At 41.5% G+C, this 17,029-nt stretch overlaps 1 protein-coding gene across 3 annotated transcripts in view; it reads right to left on the bottom strand.

Moving 5' to 3' along the window:
• The window catches only part of CNTN1 (contactin 1), a 261,698-nt gene that overhangs the window by 174,685 nt on the left and 69,984 nt on the right, over nucleotides 1-17,029 (bottom strand). The window contains exon 1 of one of the 3 annotated variants that reach the window (XM_068276553.1): nucleotides 13,691-13,712. The exons of the other annotated variants lie outside the window; for them this stretch is intronic. The gene's annotated coding sequence lies outside the window, so the exon portion shown is untranslated. Of the gene's footprint in view, nucleotides 1-13,690; nucleotides 13,713-17,029 lie in introns of those variants that run through there. 3 annotated transcript variants of the gene reach the window in all.

Raw genomic sequence — 17,029 nt, 5'->3', positions numbered from 1 at the left:
ATGTGTCCAATAAAAGTTTTTATTTCATGTTGTGTTTTTTCTTTTGTTTTTTAGCTATTATTATTTTCTTAAACCTGTGTGAATAAATAAAGGGACATGACATGACTCTTTCACATGTTCACCAAGGTAGGGGGAATACTGTACTAGGCCACCCTCTTGCTAATTGGGTGACCAGATATGGCACAACAAGCCTCCAGTCCATTACCTCTAGCTAGTTTTCATCTTCTGAGGTAAATGAAGGTAAGGCAAAGCCAGAGTGGAAGAGTAAAAGTGTGGTGGTGTCCATGGTTGCTAATAAAAATCTGTTCTATTGTACAAGTTTTTGTTCTGTTAGACTGAACTTTATCTGATTTACAAAAAGGATTCCCAAGGTGCAAGTGCTTGTTACAGCACTAACCCCCTTGGCATTATAATTCTTGTAAGTGAAAAAGAGTAAAGAGATGCTGGCACTGCGAAAGCCGTCTACCATCCAGGAAAGGGGAGGGGGGCAGCACAGTCCAATGCTGGGGCGTATGTGCTGTGTACTGTACGTCTTCAGCGTGCTCAGGCCAAAGTTGTATCTGTATTCAAAAAGAAGGAGGAGAGCGCCGGCACTGCTGTCATACACTTTAATCCAGAATCATTGAAAGTTAAAATACACATTGTCCATACAAAAGTTGAAAGACACATACCATTGGTGATTGTGGATGATACGGTGGGTGCAGAGCCTTACAGCCATTTCGCGCGTTTTGCGCTTCTACGGAGCAGCCTACGTAGAAGCGCAAAACACGCGAAACAGCCGTAAGGCTCTGCACCCACTGCATCATCCACAGTCACCAATGGTATGTGTCTTTCAACTTTTGTATGGACAATGTGTATTTTAACTTTCAATGATTCTGGATTAAAGTGTATGACAGCAGTGCCGGCGCTCTCCTCCTTCTTTTTGAGCATTATAATTCTTTCCGCATTTTTTGGGTCTAAAAGCGGTATAATTTTTTTGCACCATTTCAGACCCTAAAACCTGGAAAAAAATCATGCTGCCAGGGAGATCTGCACAGCCCAGCAATCACTCACCTCCCTGGCTCCAGCGCTGCAGTTATGCCTCCATCCTCCGGGTGACGCAGCAACTCTAAAGTGGGATTTCCAGCTGTCGTCATGACAACAGCCGGCAATCTCACCAGGAGGAAGCAGAGCCCCGGAGTAGAGGAAGAAGAATGCCAGCCGACGTCGGGATCCCTGGGAGGTATGTAGAAATGCTCCCACTGCATGCATTGCTCTGCATAGAGCCTCCGGCGGCTACCCAGAGCAGAGGTTGGGATTACCGCTCTGAGCTGCGTTTTTCCGCCCGGCCCTAATTCAGGGTTTCCGAAAATTAGGTTAAATAACACCTGATGTGAGAGGGATATGGAGGCTGCCATATTAATTTCCTTTTAAACAATGCTCATTGCTTGGCTTTCTTGCTGATCCCCTGCCTCTAAGGCTAGTTTCACACTGTATCTGTTGCATCGCAACGGACAATATCATCTCACAACGTGATGTAATGATATCCCTATGAGGCTAATGCACTGATTGCAGTGTGGAACAGAGCATTCCATTGGGATAACGCACAGCATGCAGTACATTTACAGGGCAATGAGCGCATTTAAAGTGGCAATGAGGAATATTTTCATTGTACTGTATGCCTCACTAATTGTTGCACGGCAACGGTTTTGCATGATGCAACTTTTTGGATAGTATTGCAACAGAATTTGCAAAGTGGGAAAAGAGCCTAATGTCTCTGACATTTCACTCTACTCCCTGACTTTCCATTGTTCAGATAATGTAAAATCTTCTAACTGCATGTATAGGTGGTATATCTGCAGTGGAGGTAGTAATCTCAGTTAAAGGGAACCTGAAGCGAAAAAAAGTATACGGGGGCTGCCATATTCCTTTTAACCACTTGCTGTCCCTATGTCATGAAAAGAAGTCTCTGCACTCACCTTCCTACAAAATGTTAGTTAACACTGTTTATTTATCTCTGACATGATAACATCACAACAGAGTTGTAAAATAATGACAACAAGCCCCTCTCCTCCTCCCATGGAATTCAATGGTAGAGTTAATTAGTGAACAAGTTTAAAATACACATTCCATGAGCAGACAGTAGCAGATTGTATACATTACTTAATTGTTACATCTAATACATTATTAAAACAAATGAACTGTTTTAAATAAGCATGAGGATAGACAAATAAAATGTGTGAGCTTAATTTACAATAAAACTGTTTACATTAAAGCTATAATGTATGAAAGTGGATAAATTGTGTATTTTTTCACTGTTTTCCTTATTTTCCATTTAAAATGCATAGAAATGCATAAGGTAATTACTAATAACAAATATCAGCCACAAAAAGCCTTATTTGTCCTGAAAAAAACAATATATAGATCATTTAGTTGTGATAATTATTGATAAAGTTATTGCCAAAGTAATCACAGCTGAGCTGAACTGTGAAAATTACAAGGGTAGGGAAGTGGTTAAACAATACCAGTTGCCTGGCAGCCCTGCTATTCTATTTAGCTGCAGTAGTGTCTGAATAACACCAGAAACAAGCATGCAACTGTCAGATCTGACAATAATGTTCGAAACACTGGATATTTTGCATGCTTGTTGAGGGTCTATGGCTAAAAGTATCAGAGGCAGAGGATCAGTAGAACTGCCAGACAACTGGTAATGTTGAGAAGGAAATAAAGATGGCCGCCACTTTACCCCTCTTGCTTCAGGTTTATTTTAAGCAACAGCAAGGCAAGTATTGGCAAATACTTACTGGTTTCAATAACCAGTATGAAAATGAAAGTATACAGTAGTGAATGTTGTGGCTCATATCACAGAAAGCACAGACACAATAGTAAGGTAGGTTGCTTTACATGTAATTATTGCAGAAACGGAAATACAGTTTACAGGAAAAGGTAATGCGTCTGCATTTATCTGCTGCATCATTGCTTACACCCAAATCATTGATAGCAATCTATAATTAGCTGCAGATAACCTTGCTGGGAGTTCGAACCAGGACAAGTAGAAAGATTTCCTCTCCTGGAATCCCCAGTGGCCAGATAGCTCATGGATTTAGCCTCAGCTGTCAGCAACCTTGATCTGCATAGAAATGTACTTAAAGTCCATGTCAACTGAAATATATAAATAAACGGATACTTGACTCTGATTCTGGGTCCTATAGAGCCTTTCCTTTCCTCTCATGGTCCACTCATTGTAGCTCTTCCACCTCGTTCCAATCCCCTGCCATGTGAGGCTTTGAAAATCTTTTGGAGCCTGTGTGCTCCCGAAGACGGGTGGCTCTGTCCTGAGAATGCATGAATGCGCAAGAGAGCATGCTTGCACAAGCACAGTTCGGAGCTACTCATCTTCAGGAGCATTCGGGATGCCAAAGACTTACAAAGCCTCCCGCGGCGGCACAGAGCATTATTCGGTTGTATACTGCTAACGGGGGTGACAGCACTGAAATCAGGAACTGTGAGCGGAGCGGGAGGGTGGTATAGGACCCAGAGCCTTCCCTCTCCATAGGTAAGTATCTTTTTTTAATTTTCACTTGACATTCACTGTAAAGTGAACCTCCCTTTGTAAAGGGAAGGCTCTGGATCCTATAGAGCATTCCAGGTCCTCGTTCCATGCCCTTGTTCCACCACTGTATCTCCTGTTGAATGTACCCCCCCCCCCCTCTTCTCCTTGACAGACTTTCCGAAGTACTCACATCCTCGAGCTCTTCCGAAGATAGGCGCATCCGTACTGCACATATGCAAGCCCAGACTCGCACATGAACAGTACAGATCCACTCATCTTCAGAAGTACTCAGGGCCACAAGCACTTCCAAAGCCTGAATGAGGTGTGTCAAAGAGGTATTAGACCTGCAGGTCAAATAACTTCAACAGGGGGCAGCAGATGCAAAAAAAACGAGATAGAGAAGAGGAACTTTTTTCCTGCCACACTTCAGGTTCACTTTAATGGGATAAGCTGATAGGGGTGTTGGCTCTGTTATACAGGGCTTCCTCAGACACAGGAAACAAACAAACCAATTAGTAATGTAAAATAAAAATTATTATCTTATTCTGCTATTGAAGCTGCTTGGTATATGTCTACGCATTGCTATAGGCTAATGCTATGAGCTAATATTAATGTCTGAACATGTCCCTGTTCAATCTTTGGGTGGTAGTGAGGGGAAGGGCTCTTGCCAATTGAACCAAGTATAAAACTGATTTCTTTGTTTATAAAGATGTTTATTGTTAAAAGTGTAAAGAAACACAACCAAAGTGTTACACAGTATCACAAAAAGTGTATCCGTATTTCAGGATAAATGTCATTTAGAAAGCCAGTAAATCTCAGTTTACATTTCAAGTACCACTCTTGTGAACATTTTAACATTTAAAATACTGTTCATCTGTTTACTTACTTATAAAAGCATGTTTTTTCTTGAGTAAAACGCTGTAGAAATTACTTTTCTCCTATGTTCCTGTCACTTTCACAGCTAGTAAAGATTTGACAGATCTGACAGGTTTTTGGAATAGTCCATCTCCTCATGCAGGATTCTCAGCATCTCCTTTTATTATTTTATCATTATTCTTTACAAAAGCACTCCCTGTAAAGGATCCATACGGAGATGTCAGCCAGCCTTCCTACACATTTGCACACTATGTTGGCAGTTGGACTGAACAACTTCCATTCTGTAAGTGCTTTTGAAAATAAAGAAAAACCTGAGAGTCCCCCATGAGGAGATGTCATATCTCTCAGATATTTTTAGTGCCTACTGAAAGTGACAGGAACATAGGAGAGAACTTTTTTTACACATTTTAATCAGGGAGAAATGTAAAGTATCAGTACACATGTATTTTGAATTTTACCCTTTTTCACGATAGCGGTCCTGCTCATCAAAAAAGCTCAGTAAAGATGCTGTTTATTCCAGCTGTTTGGTCATTTGTTTACACCAGTATTCGCAACAGTATACAGACAATGCAAATGCAGTCTCCAAACAGTAACATTTACATCTAAATCACACTGGAATTCTGCTGAACCAAGACCAGAATTATGATAGAACATAAAACAATAACCTGAGGTGGTGGAAACTAGCACCATGCAGTGAGAACTGTAGCTTAGATCTACTTAGCTTGTGCTGCACAAGATCGCAGCTCGGAGAACTTTAAAAATATTACTCAGAAAATGCATTTAGAATATGACGACATATATTTCTAGCACTTAACAGAAGGTATTTGTGCCACACAATATAAGCATGCTGTGAAGTAAATTGCATTCAACCTGCAAGGTAATTTTAACCTTCAGAACCTACCTTCAAAAAAGGAAACAGCAACAAAGTGCTCAATAGGAGATGTGATCCAGCCTTCAGTGTTTTTTTCTGAGTAGCTAACTTGAAAGAGTCTAAAATGTTAAAATTGCCCATGACACTTGGAAAGCCATTAAGCTATTCGCAGCTCAGGTGTTCCTCAAGTAGCCGTTAACAAAACAACATGTTTTTCTTTTCTTGCTTTAACATACACATACATTTCTCCTGCAACATCTTAACCAATTTTTATCTATTTTCCTTAATAAATCATGGTTCTGCTAAAGCTCCATTTACCAAGCAATTCTTAACTACGCAATTAAAATGGAAAACAACATCCACTGAACGTGCTTACTTCATGATGTCAATTTAGTTCTAGGTGTGGGCACTGACTCTGATGGTGGGCAATGTTTACATCACAGAATGCATATCTACCATGGATACATATTTTCTCTTTGGTTTCCTACCCATCCCCCCAGTCTCACACTGCTGTGTAATATATGGATATGTATCTGAAAGTTATGAATTAGCTGGCTCTGCCTCCTCCCCTCGTGTGATGGATTGCATGAAAAAGTATGTCAACCTAACCCCTGCCTTGCAAACCTTGATTAAGCTCGCAAGGGGCGTGCACAATGTGTAGGTGGCGGGGTTACGTCTCACGAAACTGGTGAGTGCTTTCATTGGCCACATCTATGGAACCGTTCAAGTGAGTCAGTGTGCATGTTGCAGACCGCTGCAAGTCTCTGACGTGTTAAGCCAGGGTGACCGGCAACACTAATCTGTCCAATCTATAGTGGAAGAATGGGGTTAACATATTCCTCTGAGCAATCCTGTTATGGGAACAAAAAGAGTACTAGCAGTCCACTTCAGTCCACTTCTCCACGGTTGAGATTGACTCAGATCCAGAATTTGTGGCCAATGTTTCCATCCATTGCAAGCCAAATCTCCCCATTTTGAAGATCCCAGATATTTTTGGTACTGAAACCAGTGTGGATGGGTTTAGGAGAAGTTAGTTGGGTGCAAGGGAGCTTATTTGCTATGGAGCACTCTGCAGTCATTTTTAAGTGTTTTTAAGGTTTATGTACCATGTTGTTATTGAATAATTTCCTCATTCACTTCTGGTAACCTAGTCACTACATTTGTATTGAAGGGGAAATGCAACGTCTCATATCCAGATGACATGAAGAATAAAAATATGAACTAATCTGCAACTGTGAGTGGGTTGGCAATAGTTGGAATATACCATGCAGCTGGAGAACCAACCATATTCCTAAACAGTGGGCTACACAATATTTTTAAAATATGTTTTTGGTGGTTTAAAGATAATCTGTACTCTAAAATTTTTACAGCAAAAAGCATACCATTCTATTCATTATGTTCTCCTGGGCCCCTCTGTGCTGTTTCTGCCACTCTCTGCTGCAAGCCTGGCTTGTAATTGCCAGTTTTAGGCAGTGTTTACAAACAAACTAACCAGCATGTGATAGACTCACATAAGCAGAGTGTGTGAGTCATACAGAGCCTGCAGGGAACCTGGAGGAGGTGTGTATAGCTTCTACCAATCACAAGCAGCCCTGCACATTCCACACATTCCAGCCTTAGCCCGACTTTGCCAACAGAAGAAAACAGATTAGATCATATAAAACAGAGATAACACAGCCACTGTGCAATTAGGAAAACCTGCAGTAAGCCAGAGCACATTAGAACAGGCAAAGGAACTTATAGGATAGAAGAACTAAGGCTGAAATTTTTGTTACAGAGTCTCTTTAAGTCAGCATAATCTTGTCCATGCTGGGTTTACACTATAGGACTGATTGCCATGGATGGTGAAAATGATGTTAACTTTCACAGAACAACACCTAATGGAACATCTGTTCAGGCATATACATTGCATTGTACATGTCATAGTAGTGTTGGTATTAAAACCTGCCCAACTTTTGTCCAGTGTCCACAAAAACCGTGAAGGTTAGGAAAGAACCTTCTGTCAATGCAACATATGGAATGGACACATCTAAATGGATCCTATGCTTAACAGACTTCATCGACATGTCCATTGGTACGTTGTGGTGCATTCTGTAAAAAATATCATTTTAAGGATTAGTGTGACCGGAGGCTAATTACTTTTGGCTGCTATGATGAGGTGATTCTCATCAATGGCTGCCATAGAGAGGTATCACCATGATGAGTCAAGGAGTTAAAATACAGTTGTGCACTATCTATCTATCTATCCATCTATCTACATATATATATAGCAATTATCTAATCAACCAATCACGTGGCAGATGCTTCATCGCATTTAAGGGTGTGGTCCTGGTCAAGACAATCTCCTTAACTCCAATCTGAATGTCAGAATGAGGAAGAAAGGTGATTTAAGCAATTTTGAGCGTGGCATGGTTGTTGGTGCCAGACGGGCCGATCTGAGTATTTCACAATCTGCTCAGCTACTAGGATTTTTTCGGCACAACCATTTCTAGGGTTCACAAAGAATGGTGTGAAAAGGGAAAAACATGCAGTATGCGGCAGTCCTGTGGGCGAAAATGCCTTGTTGATGCTAGAGGTCAGAGGAGAATGGGCCGACTGATTCAAGCTAGAAGAGCAACGTTGACTGATATAACCACTCGTTATAACCGAGGTATGCAGCAAAACATTTTTGAAGCCACTACACGCACAACCTTGAGGCGGATGGGCTACAACGGCAGAGGATTCCACTGGGTACCACTCATCTCCACTTCTAATAGGAAAAAGAGGCTACAATTTGCACGGGCTCAACAAAATTGGACAGTTGAAGACTGGAAAAATGTTGCCTGGTCTTATGAGTCTCGATAGAGTCAGAATTTGGCGTAAACAGAATGAGGACATGGATCCTTCATGCCTTGTTACCACTGTGCAGGCTGGTGGTGGTGGTGTAATGGTGTGGGGGATGTTTTCTTGGCACACTTTAGGCCCCTTAGTGACAATTACGCATCGTTTAAATGCCACAGGCTACCTGAGCATTGTTTCTGACCATGTCCATCCCTTCATGACCACCATGTACCCATCCTCTGATGGCTACTTCCAGCAGGATAATGCACCATGTCACAAAGCTTGAATCATTTCAAATTGGTTTCTTGAACATGACAATGAGTTCACTGTACTAAAATGGCCCCCACAGTCACCAGATCTCAACCCAATAGAGCATCTGTGGCATGTGATGGAACGGGAGCTTTGTTCCCTGGATGTGCATCCCACAAATCTCCATCAACTGGAAGATGCTATCCTATCAATATGGGCGTACATTTCTAAAGAATGCTTTTCAGCACCTTGTTAAATCAATGCCACGTAGAATTAAGGCAGTTCTGAATGCGAAAGGGGGTCAAACACCGTATTAGTAGGTGTCTCTAATAATTCTTTAGGTAAGTGTGTATATATATATATATATATATATATATATATATATATATATATATATATATATATATACATATACACATATACATATATACATATATATATATACATATATATATATATATATATATATATATATATATCTCATTCAGAGGTGATTAGCATAATTTCAGCCTTTTGTTACTTTACACCCAAATTATACTGTCAAGATAGAGCATATATTTTGGAAGAGTTTAGAAGTGTCGTGTTCCAAACAAGAGATTTCAGATGACTTGAAAGGAAAGTTGTGCTAACACCAGTACAGGCTGGCACTAATATTCTTCAATACTTTACTGTGTCCATAGAGGAACAGACATGCTTTTGTATTGTGGGCCAAAGGGTTAGACAAGACAGAGAGCTATAGCAATCTACACTATACACGCTGCTTGTGGTGTATAAATACATACATGCATGGGAACTCTAATTCAATGTATGCTGCCTTGGTATAAAGGGTGGATGGAACTCTATTCATTTTTTTTTTATGTAAAGACACATTTTCTCAACATAGAAGGCAAAATGTTGGCACCCTAATGGAAATGTAATATACAACTAAAGCTTGATTAATAACGGTGATATTAGAATTCTTGTGATAGCTAGTGATGTGAATACAAAAGATGAAGTATATTCATGAGATACAAGATACAAGATAGTGCTGTGTTAGCAGAAATATACAGAGCAGAGTTCAACAAGATCTACTTACTTAATATAGCTAACAGAATGCAATTTAAACAAAAATGTGAAATGAAACTCAACAAGTCCTGAAGTGGCAAATGATTTACCCACAACCCAACAGGCTCGAACAGCCCAGTTCCACCAACCTGTGTGCAGTCTGTAAGCATCATCAACCAGCTCTAGGGCCCTGGGCAAATGCCCAGTTTTGCCCCTATGGACAGTCATTGATCTACCTCTGCTACTATCTACCTGCTGTATTCCCTGAAAATCTCTGTGCCATTGAACCTAGAAGATAGTGTTTTGAAGGCGAAAGGTGGTCACGGTAAATAATTATTGATTTTGATCAAAGGCGTCACTAGTATTGGTGTCACCCGGTGTGGAAAGCCATGGTGTCACCCCTCGTTTACACCATGAACCTCAAACCTCACCACACTAAACAAAACCAGTAATACTTTTTTTTTATTAAGGTTTCTTGTTACATTTGTTGAGAATGGGGTTGGGAAGGGATTATAGTGGACCCATTTGCTATAGGGAAGAGAGGAGTTGGGTAACACCCTTGTCTATATTTACATAGCTCTACTCCACTGCCACTCAGCCTGGAGCTTGGTGTCACCCCGTCTGCTGGTGACACCTGGTGCGGTCCGCTCCTACCGCACCCCCTAGTGACGCCACTGATTTAAATTTGTGTTCTGTTTATTTATTTTAAATTGATAAAAATAAAGCTTTAACACTTTATTGTGAAAGATGGCCATCGCCTTCCAGCAAAGATTGTGAAAGCAAATATAACAATAGATGGCAGGAGGCGGCCCTCGGTGGTATGGGAAAACTGGCCATTAACCATTGTAGCCATGCAGAATAACAAGCATGTGATTGATCACATTAAATAGGCTCCGCTTATATATACACTGAGTGGCCAAAAAAATTAGAGACACTCCTTATTAGAAAGGAAACCAGTCCAACAGTAAAGTAAAGTGACGTAAAAATGCAGAGTTGCTTATTTAAGGAACACTCAGCTTCGGATGAATTATCACGGAAGTTAATGTCAAAGTGGGTAAGGGCCTGTTTCCACTACACGCAGATTGGATGCAGAATGGATGCAGAAAAACTGACTCCAATGAATGCCTATGGGCCTGTTTCCACTAAACACAATTTTTCTGATGCAGATTTTCCCATAGGCATTCATTGGAGTCAGTTTTTCTGCATCCATTCTGTATTCAATCTGCATCCAATCTGCGTGCAGTGGAAACGGGCCCTAAGACAAAAGATTAAGTAAGTTTGAATGAAGGATGATCATTTGTGCAAGAAGAGCTGGTGCTTGCATCTCTAAACAATGCCGCTTTTAGGATTTTCTCCCCAACAGTATTTCAGGTGTCTAGAGAGTGACAGTTGAGAGAGAAAAAACTTCCTGTGATAAGGACTATTCTGATTGAAAAAGACAGATGAATGAGAGAGGTGAAAGGCAAGTAGCACGCATAGTCCACAGCAACAGAAGGGCAACAGCACAACAAATTACAGCTGAATTCAATGCAGGTGCATCACAAAGCATATCCCAATGCAGAACAAGATGGACTTTGATAAAGGATGGGCACGGAATACCATCGAAAGTGCCTTTGGTATCACAGAAAATTGGAAAATATGCCCTTTTTTAGCCCTTGTAACTGTGCTCGATCGGTCTCAAATAGGTTTGAGGACCATCAATCAGAGTTTAACCTGCTTGTATGCCCAGCTCAGTCCCCTGACCACCTCAATCCTATTGAGCATTTTGGGACGAAGTCTAAGGATAACTTCAAAGCTTGGAAATGCCACCATCCGATCTGACTCAACTTTGAGCTGCCATTATGTCAGCATGGGCCAACAATCCTCAGCGACGGTATGAGCAACTTGTTGAGCGCATGCCAGAAAAATATTGGCTGTGATCAGAGCTAAAGGTGGTCCAACTCTTTATTAGAGGGAAAATTTATTCTAGCTTAAAGGCATAGGGCTTCATTAAAGTACAACAGTGCCTCCGGTCAATGTGGTCTTTTGGATAAATACTTCATCCCCCCCAAAAATATATACAAAAATAACAACATTAGCTTCTTTAATATGAAGAAAATCAAAATTAAAATATTAAAAACCGAGACCTGGCACTACTTTCTGAATCATAAACTGAATGTTTACAAACTGTTTCTACATATCCTTGAAAGAATTACAGCTAGTCAGTCATGAAACATTTGTTTTTCTTTCATTTAATGTGCTCCTTAAAGCTAATGGGAACCTGTTTTTTTTTTTTTTAAAGTCAGATACTCACCTAAGGAAAGGGAGGCTCTGGGTCCCATAGAACATTACCTCTCCTCTCCCGGTGCCCGCTGCTGTTTTTTTTTTTAAAATACAGGGTTACACTAGCTTTAAAGGACAACTGTAGCGAGTGGTATGAGAAGGCAGCCATATTTATTTCCTTCTATACAATACCAGTTGCCTGGCAGTCCTGCTGATCCTCTGCCTCTAATACTTTTAGCCACAGACCCTGAACAAGCATGCAGCAGATTAGGCGTTGGACATTATTGTCAGATCTGGCAAGATTACCTGCACGCTTGTTTCTGGTGTTATTCACACACTACTGCAGGCAAATAGATCATCAGGACATTCAGGCAATCTGCATTGTTTAAAAGGAAATAAATATGGCAGCCTCCAGATCCTTCTCATTACAGTTGTCCTTTAATGACTCATTTAGAATCTACATGGAATATCACAATGTACAGGAGTACAGTTTGAAAAGTTATCGGATTTTACATTATATCTTTGTTAAAGTGTATTTTAACCTGTTTTATATAAACTAAATGAATTATATCCATTATGTTTCCCAGTCAACAAATATGGTGGGAGTTTAGAAACAATCCACAATTCTAGCGTCCATAAAGTTAGCATTACTTAAAGTGAACCAGCGAGAAATAGTATTAAAAGATTTATACATACCTGGGGCTTCCTCCAGCCCCATTTGCACAGATTGCTCCCACGCCGCCATCCTCAATCTTCTCCGTTGTCTGTATCGGGCTCCGTAACTTCAGCAATGGCCAGTCTGCGCAAGCACAGCGCGCACTCTCCATCGGAGAATAGTACTGTGCAGGCGCAGTATTATTCTCCTGTGGAGAGAGACAGAGAGAGCCCCCTGTTCTTGCGCAGACTGGTCGTGGCTGGTCGAAGTTACAGGACCCGATACAGAAAACAGAGAAGACTGAGGATAGTGGCATGGGAGCCATCTGTGCAGATGGGACTGGAGGAAGCCCCAGGTATGTATAAATCTTGTAATACTATTTCTCTCTGGTTTTCTTTAAAGGCCATGTAGAGGCAAATAGGGGACTGTGCCATTACAATTTTCATAGGACACCTGAAGTGAGAGGTATATGAAGGCTGCCATATTTATTTCCTTTAAAACAATACTAGTTGCCTCAGGGCCGGGACAAGGTTCTCCAGCACTAGAGGCTGAGCTTCCAAAGTGCGCCTCTACAGGTGCCCGTGTCAAAATTCTGAAATTATTGGCCATAGCTTGTAATTTGGGCACTGGGGAAGAACAATAGCTCTGTAGCAATGGTAACAGTGGAAAAGCTCTGGTGTAGTTTGGCAGGTACCTGTAGCTGAGGGAATAGCTAAGATGGCATTTGCTGGTTAGTGGCATTTGCTAATTGCTGTGTTAGAGTTAGGTGTAGGTAGGAACTAGGTTAAGTGTCAGCGACCTGAGGATTTTTCCAGCCCCCTGTAGGCCGATCTGCTGTGCTCCTGAAGTCTATGATACAGCTGGGTTGTCAACTACTGTGCATGTGCTGTTCCTGGGATATGGGCCTCCTCCATCACAGTCCCGTAACTGGGAGCAGTCTGCGCAAGCGCAGTTACAGTCTTATTGAACTACGCATGCGCAGAATGGGAGCACGATCGGGAATGGGCACAGCCGTGACTGCACAATAGTCTGCAACTCAGCTGAGTCACAGACTTTACAGGGCTGACAGGAACACATTTTGGGGTCCGGGAGGATGGAGAAGGAGGTAATTGATTAATGTGGGATAGAAGAAGCTCCGTGTAAGTATAAAACAGAAACACACACATCCCATCAAATGACTAGATGTGTTCTCAGTACTGCAGTGTCCTCAATCTAATTCCACCTCCACTTCACATAGGATGTATGTGAGGGGGAGTTAGACTGAGGACACTGTAGTACTGAAAACACACATCTGGTCACTCACAGTGGCAGCTATTTGATGTGATGTGTGTGACTGTCAGATCATTGCCCCTTTCAAAAAAAAACCCTTCCCCCTTCATACCGGATTCATTCCAGGCATGGATGATTCAAGGGAACCACATAACAGCTGGTTCCCTGTCCCGTCCTGCAGTCATCTATGGGCACTGCGTTCACAGAGAAAGGTTCACTGCTTCCTCTTAAATGAGATCAAGGGGGGATTCCCTCCCCCCTGTCCAGTCCAGCACAATTCACATGTTTTCACAGGCAGTGCTGCAGGAAGCCACTTCCGTTGGAGCAGAAGCCGGCTTCCTGCTGTTGCCTAGAAACACAATGCCACAGCCGTGCCTGTCATCTCTCTGATGACAGCGCGGCTGTTTGAGTAACAGCACAGGGGAAACAGGCGCTCTGATTAGGAGGACGCCGGCAGCATTAGGAGACTCGAGGATTGCAGGAAAACATAGCGCTGAGGCAGGCAGGTGGCCAGGGAGATCACACAGGACTGCGGCAGGTGGGGATAGTGCAGAGGAATGTGCCCTCACGGAGCTGCGCTCAGAGGCCCCAGCCTTTCCAGCCTCTGCCTCGGCCAGGCCCTGAGTTGCCTGCCAGCCCTGCTGATCTTTCAAGCATAAGTAGTGTCTGATCACACAACTGAAACACGCATGTTGCTAATCTTGTCAGATATTTGTCAGAGACATCCCATCTGCATGCTTGTTCAAAGTCTATGCTAAAGTATTAGAGGCAGACAATTTGTATTGTTTAAAATTAAATAAATATGCCTTTAAACATTGGAGAAGCATGTGCTTGATTTAATGCAAATTCGCTGATTGGTTGATCATAATCATGTGATTTTTTTCACTTCTGCTTCCTTTGTAGACTTAATAAGGATGTAGACATCATACATGATGAGTGTGAGCAGCCAGTCATAAACTTGCAATCATGTGATAAAGAATAAACTAATCATCAGTGGGATATCCATTTGCCCTTGCCATTCTCAGCATTGTTGGGTAAAATGACCATCTAAACAAGAGGTTTCCTTGCAGAGATGTATGTAAAAAGAGAACCGAGAGCCCAATATAGTGTAGTAAGTATTGACAATTGGGTAAATGAAACGAGTATAATATATACTCACAAACCAGGGTTTCCTCCAAGTAACTACTGTACAGGCAGGTGAGGAGATTAGCCTGTCCTCACTCAGGATTAAGAAGTCGCTCTCTGTAAACAGGAGAAAGAAAGGGGTATCCCCCTCCAACAGGGGTAGATATCAATTATAACGTAATGAAGAACAGAGGTGCCAACAGGATAAAATCAATTCTTAAAACTTTTAAAATTGCTTAGGAGGCAGTGGTGGACACAAAAACTGTGTATTCAAAACAATCAAATTTATTGGTACACTCCAGGGTTTTTTGCAATGCGTTTTGCAGGTATATTCCTGCTTCCTCAGGCAATAAAACATAGGAGTACGCACAGTACAGTACAGTCTCAAGCCTTGAGACTGTACTGTGTGTACTCCTATATTTTATTGCCTGAGGAAGCGGGAATATACCTGCAAAATGCGTTGAATACACAGTTTTTGTGTCTGCTTGCGGGGCGGTAAGTCCACCACTGCCTCCTAAGCAATTTTAAAAGTTTTAAGAATTGATTTTATCCTGTTGGCACCTCTATCTTTGCAGAGATGGACTAAGATGTAATGGGGGCCATAGGCAAGGTAATTGATTTGGTGCCCTGTTGTGTTCATTTTGGTAATTTGAAATAAAAAGAGACCTGAGAAGGTGGCAAGTGGGCCTCTTGACAACAACTAGGCCCCAAGCAGCTGCCTAGGTTGCCTGGTGGATGATCCTTGCTTACTTCATTTTGAAATTGATATTTTGACATCAAATTAAAGTAAAACAAAACTTTCCAAATCAATATGACCCCCCAGAAGTTAGTCCTCCATTAGAACAGATGGTAAAATACTTTCCGAAGCTCTAAATCAATCCTGAATTACAAGAAACAAGGGCATCTACACAGTTTTATTATTAGTTACCTCAATATATCACTATGGAGCAATCAAATCAAATGGTATCATGGTTATTACCTGCTTCCCTACAGGAAAATCCTAATTGTAGAGAGAAACTGCAAAGCCATTTCTAACACATTTTAGCACATTTGAGGGCAGCTTTGTCTCACCAATATTTACATGCACAGTAATGGAGTATTGATTTTTCTAGAGGAAGTGGAGGATGTTAACAGTTGCTTAAAAAGCTGCTGTCAGGCATTGTTTTGCTGTTTCCGATATATTGTAGGAGACAGATTTTCCCACAAGGAGGTAGGTTGTGACTATGATGCCATTTAGTTTAGTAGGACAACTGTTCTCCATCTATTACAGCAAGATCTTTTCATGGAATGTATAATAGTTCTGTATGCATGGAATGTAGCAGTTCTTTAATGCAAAGAATTAAATGGAATGGTATAATAGATTTTCCAAAGTACTCGGCAATCATCTATTTCCTGTTGCTCATTAATCTAAATATTTATTCTTCGGCTTTCTAAAAATCATCCGTTCTTAAAAGCAAGCAGTCCCACCTCAGTAATTAGGTCCTATACCAGTAAAGTAGCCATACTGATGTCAGTAAAAGCTTATTGGCATAGATGGATCTCTGCAAAGGCTAAACAAGCAATGGCCTTGAGGGAATGCTCCACATGAGGGCTGCACTGGAAGAAGGGAATTGCAAATCGAACAAAGAGGTTTTAAGTGGGAAGAGGAAGGCAGTGGTTCATGGAAAAGGGGCTGCCTATAATGTGGAGTAAGCATACATTTGTGCACATGGAATGAAGACTACTGCGCCTTCATGAGACTGCTGCACATGGGGAGAGGAGGTACATGGAAATGATCACCATATAAGGAAATGAGAACAGTATGGTAAGGAAGCAGCAGAAGATCACTAGCCTATACAGCTATTTCTAGCCCTGCCTTTTGGCTTGCTCTACAAGACAGAAGCCCAAGAGCAGGCAGAGCATGACTGAAATAGGTGTGCACACCAGTACTACTATTATAGACCACACCTAATTACCAATGAGGTGGATTTATCAAAACCAGTGCAAGCAGAATAGGGGGAAACCTGACACAAAGCAGGCGCAAGAGTGATGCAGGTACTAAAAGCTACCAATCAGAATTCCTGATCAGAGTATCTGCTCCCGTTTTACATTACTGTTGCTCCAATTTTCTTTCTATTAGTTTTGATACATCTGCCACAATGTCATTTTAAAACCTTAATGCAGGGTTAATACTTTGACTATGCTACATTCTGGGCCACATCTTTTATTTGATATTACTCCTGTTTTAAACTTAAGTGATTCTGTGTTACATGTATCAAAGCATCAGCAGTAAGAGCTGGAGTTCTTACCACATACACCATTCAGATTCAGATGTTCAGGGTAGGAC

The sequence above is a fragment of the Hyperolius riggenbachi genome, chromosome 3 (assembly GCF_040937935.1).
Source record: "Hyperolius riggenbachi isolate aHypRig1 chromosome 3, aHypRig1.pri, whole genome shotgun sequence".
Taxonomy (NCBI): Eukaryota; Metazoa; Chordata; class Amphibia; order Anura; family Hyperoliidae; genus Hyperolius; species Hyperolius riggenbachi.
Note: the sequence above shows the minus strand (reverse complement) of the source record. Positions and strands in the feature narration are given on the sequence as shown.